Source organism: Condylura cristata, unplaced genomic scaffold, assembly GCF_000260355.1.
Source record: "Condylura cristata isolate star-nosed mole 26May11 unplaced genomic scaffold, ConCri1.0 scaffold00031, whole genome shotgun sequence".
NCBI classification, from domain to species: Eukaryota; Metazoa; Chordata; class Mammalia; order Eulipotyphla; family Talpidae; genus Condylura; species Condylura cristata.
Genome location: NW_004567132.1, coordinates 8936931 through 8944926, shown reverse-complemented (window position 1 = coordinate 8944926; position 7996 = coordinate 8936931).

The window sequence follows — 7996 nt, the reverse complement described above, 5'->3', positions numbered from 1 at the left end:
ATTGCACTTGCACTGAAGAGGCTGTGGCCAGCCTGTAGTGCTGTGCTTTAGCCTGCTGCACCACCAGGGAGGTTCAGTTGACAAGAGCCAATCCTGTTATTGAGGTATATTATGAGTTTTATATTATCTGTATAGAGTTAGTATTTCATACAAATCAGCAAACAATTTGAAACTTTTATCAGTATATTCATTTGATAATTATTTGAAATAAATAAAACTATGCACTCAAATGCACTTAATGTTTATAATGTATCATAATTTTGTTCTCCACAAACATAGGTATTATGATAAATTTTATTTCACTATTCTCTATTATTTTCACTATTAAAGTGGGAGAAAATTATATAGTGATATATTATTATATAAGTGACATTGTCAGCTTTATTCTGTTGGAGAGAACTTCCATTCTGTTGAACATTGATAAGAATTAAATCCTCCACTTACTGGCTGGTCGGATCAGAGAACAAAACCCAGTTTCCTATTGTCTCTAAGAAGTGCATTTGAACTCCAAAGATAAATACAGACTCAAAGAGAAAGATTGAAAAACAATCTGACTAACAAATGGAACCCAAGAAAAGGCAGGGACAGCCATAGTTATATCAGATATACTTCCAACTAAAATAAGTAAAAGAGATAGAGATGATCACTAAATATTTACTAGGAATCAGTATATCAGAAGGTACAACATTTATCAATCAATATAGATCAGAGACATTCTGCAGGGGAGGAGGAGGGAGAAGAATCAAGATAGGAGTGGGAAGAGCACAAGGGACTGTGGTGATGGTGAACAGATGAATTGGTGGTGGGAATTTCACAGGGAAAACATACATTGTACAAAAATGAAGGATGATGTAATGAATATACTTTTAAAAATTAGAAAAAAAATAATAAATGCACCAAATGCAGAATCATCAAAATATATAATGCACCTGTTATCAAATATGAAACCAGACATTAGCAGCAACAAAATAATGGCTGGAGACATCAAAACCCAATTTTTACCAATGGACAGATCAACCACATAGGAAATAAACAATCATCTTAAACAAGGAATTAGACTACATAAGCTTAATAGACATGTGCAGACACTATACCCCTAAAAACCTGAATACATTGTCTTCTCAAGTGTGCCTGGAATATTCTCCAGGAGAGACCATATGCTGAGTCACAAAACAAGTGTCAGTTAATTCATGAAGATTGAAATCACATCAAGTATATTCTCTAATCAGAATGGTATCAAATAAGAAATCAACCACATGAAGAAAGCAGGAAAGACCTTTAATATATGGAGATTAAACAATATACTATCAAATAACCATTGAATAAATAAGGACATCAAAGAAGAAATGATAACTGAAGATTGAAGAAAATGAAGATACAGCCTCTCAGAATCTATGGAACACAGCAAACATGTACTTAGTAGTAGTGGGGATTACTAATCAATACTAAGAGGGAAGTATATAGTAATGTAGTCCTATCGCAAGAAACAAGAAAGAGTTCAAATAAGAAATATTACCTATTACTTTAAGGTCCTAGAAAGAGAAGAACAAAGCCAAAAGTCAGTAGAAGGAATGAAATAATAAAAAAATTCAGAGAAGTAAGTGAAATTGAAATTAAAATGACAGTCCAAAGTGTCAATAAAACCAAAACCTGGTTCTTTAAAAAAAAAAATCAACAAAATAAATAACCCTTTAGTTAGACTCACTAAGAAAAAAAGAGCAAAATATAATCAGAAATGAGAGAAGTTACAACAGATATTTCAGAAATACACAGGATCCTAAGAGATTACTACAAAATCTAAATGCCGGAAAATTCAATAGCATAAATGAAATGGACAGATTCTTTAAAACCTACAACCCTCTGTAACTGGATTAGGAAGAATTGGAAAACTTGAGCACCACAATAACCAGGAAGGAAACTGAAACAGCAATCAAAAGTCTCCTGAAAAACAAAAAGCCTGGGCTCAGATGGTTTCACTAATGAGTTCTGCCACACTTGCAGAGATTAATAATACCTATTCATATCAAATTAGTGTCAAAAATATTGAGAAAGAGGGGTCCAAACACATTTCATGAAGCCAGTGTCACTCTGATATAGAAATCTAACAAAGACATCACACAAAAAAATATTACAGGCCTCTCCCTGATGGCGCTGTGGCTTAAAACACAGGACTGGGCTCTCCCTGGTGGTGTAGCGCATTAAAGCACCGCATTATGAAGCTCTCTGAAGCCACTGCAGCACAAGTTGGATCCCCAGCCAGGGAACTGACCCACGTGGTGTGGCAGAACTCTCCTAACCCGCCAGCAGTTCCCCTCAGCAATGTATTTCAGTAGATCTGCCTGTTCTACTCCCCACTCTGTCTCTGGTGAATCTTCTCACCCCCCACACTTCTGGCCTGTACCCCAGTTCTGTAAGCATAAATAAATAAATCTTTAAAAACAAAACAAACAAACAAAAAAAACTAAGAAGCTAAAGCCACTTCAGCATGAGTTTGATCCCTGTCATGGCACAGCAGATCACTCCTGACCAGCAGACCACTCCTGACCAGCCTGCTGCTCCCCTCAGCAGTGTACTTCATCAGTCTGCCTTTCCTACTTTGTCTCTGGTGAATCCTCTTACTGCCCCTGTACCTCTGGCCTGTACCTCAGTTCTGTATGCATAAATAAATAAATCTTAAAAAAAAAAAAAAAGAATGTTACAGACCCATGTCCCTGATGAACATAGATGCAAAAGTTCCGAACAAAATCTTAGCAGACCAATTCAACAGCATACCAAAAGAATCACACATCTTGACCAACTGGGATATATTCCAGGGACATGAGGATGGGTAACATCCAAAAATCAGTATGTCATTTACCACATCAATAAGAGGGATATTAAAAATTATATGATCATATCAATAGGTGCCAAGAAAGCATTTGATGAAATTCAACATGTGTTTATGATTAATTAATCCCTTCAAAAATCTGGGATTAATTAGAATTTATCTCAACATAATAAAGGTCATTTATGACAAACCTATAGCCAACATCATAGTCAGTGGTGAAACACTTCTACTCTAAAGTCTGGTACAAGACAAGCATGTCCATTTTCACCAGAACTGTTCAGCATAATATTGGAAGCCCTATGTAGAACAATCAGGCACAAGAAAGATACAAAAGAAATTCAAATTGGAAAAGAAGCAAAACTATCACTGTTTACATGTCACATAATGTGCAGAGAAAACCTTAAAGATTCCATTAAATAAAAACTTTAAGGTAAACCACACAAATATTCCCATTAAACCTAAAGTATGTATCTCCAACTCAACTTTCCCGTAAGTCTACTGCACCTACTCCAACTCTGTACCATAAGGTAAGGTGTGAACATACAAATGTGGATATTTTTATTTTGGTTGTGGCTGCAGTTATAATATGTTACCTTTGCAAATTTTACAAAAGCATTTGACATGTGTACATTGCTTAGAACCCTCCCAGGGCCAAACAAGTGAAGGCTCCAAAGTTTAAGCTTCATAGGAAGTTTACTTCTGACACTAGAGAACAAAACTAAATTAGTCTGTCCCTGCCCAGGCCTGTCCCACCTTTTCCTGGGTTAGGAAATGCATGAAGTAATACAAACAAGGAAAGGGTCTTATGTAGTGTATCATTTATCCTTGAACTAACCCTAATATGAGACATAGTGTCCCACTGCCAATGCTGGACTCTGGCGTCTCTCCCAGATTAGCATTTTCTTCCCATTCTTCCCCACTCCCAACCATCACCCTTGCTGTCTGTCTTGTTTTGCTCCCCATCCCCCAACCCAACCTTTGTATATGATTGTCTTTCTTTTTTAAAGTTATACAAGGGTCTGTCTTCAAGTCTGAATGGTCAGAATTATATAACCATACGTTGCAGGATAGATACATGTGATACTGAAGTCTGGAAATGCCAGGAGCAGAAGGCAGTATGGTTGGCTAGGAAAGAAAGATGAAATTTGAACATGCGAGACCAGTGAAGACATACAGGTCTGTATATACCTAGTTATTTGAAAAAATCTTTTTCAGAATTGGTAAAGAAAAAGTAACAGCAAAAAGAAAACAAGATATTTTTAACTTTTTCTGTTTTTAAATCAATTGATTAACTAAACTCTGCATAAAAATACAAATGTCCTTACATGTGAGATGGGAAAATGCACAAAATTATGTAAAAATAAACTATTGTTATTTTAAAAAAATACAAATGTCCTTTAAACAATATTCAGGCTGATTATAATCATACAAGTGGGTAAAATAGGACTAGATCTATATTTAGCATTAGGAAGAGAGGGTGTCCTTAAAAGAGTTCTTTGAGAAGCCCTAAAGATACACTCCAAGTTGTGGCTGCCACAGGCCTCCCACTACTGCTAAATCTGTTAAGTATTAAACCATATGTTTCTCTTAAGTGCAAAAATATGAAGTTGGAAAATTTACTAAGAAAAATCTTCCTGTTCCCCATTAAATCTGTTGATTCAGACTCATTATTGGAAAGTGCATTGGCTAATGTCCTTCGAATCATACCCATCAATGACATATTGCTCATTTTTGTTTCTTGTAATATGACTGTACTGGAACATCATGGTCTGGAAAACTACACTACTTGTTTGTAGAAGTGTCTTGAAGAACTATGTAATCCAACTATAAAATGTTGCGATGTGTATATATAGGCATGTTAGGTATCATAAGGTTTAACTAAAGTTAAGAGAGAAAAAGATAATATGATAGTGGCTCCAAATTTTACTAATCAAATTGACTTGGTTCCATAGTTTAGCAGTTATTTTTGTTTACTATCCTTTCAGTTACAGCAGTTGGATTGTAGTCAATTTACTTCCAATTTGAGGTAATTCTGATACATACTTAATTGTGAATATATCTTTTATTATTATTATTATTATATTAATATATATTTCATCATTATTATCTTTATTACTATACTTATCTGTTAATTACATTATAATTGTCTCTATTATTATACGAATTTTTTTTAAGATTGATTTATTTATTCATACAGAGCTGGGGTACAGGCCAGAGGTGCTGAGGGTGAGAGGATTCACCAGGGACAGAGTGGGGAGCAGAACAGACAGATTGACGAAGTACACTGCTGAGGGGAGCAGCGGGCGGGTCAGGAGAGGTCTGCCAGGCCATGTGGATCTCCTCCAGGGCAGGAGGGGAATCGAACTCATGCGGAATGGCTTAAACCTTTCGGTGCAGTGGTTTAACCCGCTGCGCCACCAGCGAGGGCCCCGAATATGTCTTTTAAAGCAGTCTTTTCTGGAATACCCAATGGACATGTCACATATTTGATTCTTTAAAATTTTAGTTCCCGGCCCTCCCTGGTGGCGCAGCGGATTAAAGCACAGCACTGAGAATCTGAAGCCACTTCCGCATGAGTTCGATTCCCGCCTGCCGCCTGCCCCGGAGGAGACCACATGGCGAGCCAGACCTCTCCTGACCCGCCCGCTGCTCCCCTCAGCAGTGTACTTCGTCAATCTGCCTGTTCTGCTCCCCACTCTGTCTCTGGTGAAGCCTCTCACCGTCCCTGAGCCTCTGGCCTGTACCCCAGTTCTGTATGAATAAATAAATAAATCTTTAAAAAAAAAAAATTTTAGTTCCCTTCAAAAATGAGAGTTTTTATAAATAAGTCAAAATTACTTTGAGCTAAAACAAAAAACTAAGTCCTCTCCTAACAAGATATGTTTAATATTCTGTTCTTGTTTTTGTTTTTGTTTTTTGTCCAATGACTTACCAACTGGTATAGGTAGAGAAACTTTCCAGTCTGCTTTTGTACTCTGCTGACTTAAACACACTGTTTGTGGCCTAGAAATACAGGTAACTCTGGGAAAAATTAGAAAGAAGGCAATATCTGTTTTAGGTGCCTGTGTCTTCTTCCCTAAAGTCACCCTTGACATTAAGACCCTCAGATGCTCTGTTTTTCTAATCTTTTCCTTTTAGTGCCTAGTATTTCATGGAAACCATAGTTTCTTTGCTTAATCTAAATTTGCCTGTTAAGTATTTATTTTCCTTTGTATAGCTACTAATACTAATCTTCATATACTAGTTCACACTTAAAAAAGTAAGGCAGATGTACTCAGAAGAGAGGGCTAGAATAATCATGGTGCAGGGTATGTAAAAATCTGTTAGAAATGACGTCCAAGCTTCATCTATATTATCTTGATCATTCAGTCATTTGACAATATATTTATAAAATAAATATATTTACTCAATATAATGTATGTACATGAGAAATAATATGTATATCTAATATGCATTAGAGATTAGGACTAATACACATTAGAGATGCACATTATCTCTAATGTACCAGAAACAGTTCTAGCAGAACAGAAGAAACTGTTCTAGAACATGGAACAGATCAAGTGCCAAAAGATAAAAGTCTGTGTGCTTATGGTGCTCATGTCTGTGCAATTTTATATCACTTGAAAGTAGGAATCACTATTTGAAAGTAGAATCATACTTCCACTCATTCATCAATGTATGAAATTTTGGATTTGTGTTGGGCAGAATTTTCTCACATTATATTTAATGTCATGTGTATATTACTTTCTGAAACGCAAGTTAGAGTCCAGAGGTGACCATTTCAGTGAGAGCCACAGGTTAAACTATACCTTTTTCATGAAGATGAGGATGTAGATAAGGATTTAATGAAGTGCTCAACAGTCTCCATTTGGAGTGAAATGATTTACTTAACTTCCCTCTCAAAATTGTATAGAGCCACCATCCTCCTAAAGATATTCCACAAACAGACTAAAAATTTTAAATTAGATAGTCACTTTCTGCTTAACAGATTATCACATAGAAAAACAAAATGGAATAAGAATATAAACATTTAGAATATGGAATTTATCTGTGGAAAACTATTTTTCCTAATGAAAAGCATATATTGATTTGTTACCAGGATCATTTTGTCTTGATGTACTATCTTCTAAAAATGTCTTTGCTTGCTGTAACAATCATATAAAAATCCAGTGTTAAATAATTCACTGTGTTCCAGATGAGCTAAATAAAATCTTGTAAGTTTTAAATTAGAAAATAGAAAATTAATAAAAGATACTAGTAGTTCTATGTCAATTATATCTCAGTTTCTTAAAGATTTTAAAAAGAGGCCCTCCCTGGTGGCACAGCGGGTTAAAACACAGCACTAAGAAGCTAAAGCCACTTCAGGATGAGTTCAATCCCTGACCCAGGAGGTGACCACATGGTTGGCAGACCTCTCCTGACCCACGTGCTGCTCCCCTCAGCAATGTACTTTGCCGATATGCATGTTCTGTTCCCCACTCTATCTCTGGTGAAGCCTCTCACCACCTCTATACCTCCGGCCTGTACCCCAGTTCTGTATACACAAATAAATAAATCTTTAAAAAAAAAATATTTAAAAAAGAACAAATTAGTAGTACTTTTGCTTCAGTTAAATTAAACAATGTATGCCTAGGGAAGATGTCTACTTTTAAACTAAAGAAAAAAAAGGAGGGCAGAGGAATACCTTAAACCTTTCCTAAACTATCACACTATAGAAAAAAAATCATTATCATTATATTATTAATATAATGTTTTGCATTAAAAACATTATTAATGGAATAGTACATATAATGTAATATTTACGTATAAAATTATCATCTTAATTTATAAATGCTAAAAAAAAATACACTCTACCCTTCTTCAATAATAAATAAACTAACATTTCTCCACTGGATTGAGCAAAAAGCAGTGTGTGAACTCATGCTTAGTAGCCAACACAGGTATGTACAAGAGGAGAGAAAAGGAAGGAGGAAATAATTTTTTCAGTCTGAAAAGACCTGAGAAGGAAAAGAGACTGTGTCTAAGGAACACATTTGGAAGAAAAAAAAAAAAGATATAAGAAAGGGATGTTCACTATCATCTCTACTATATAACATAGTATTAGGCAAAAAAAAAAAAAATAAAAAAATGCCTTTTGCAGCAACATGGATGGAGCTGGAAAAGATCATG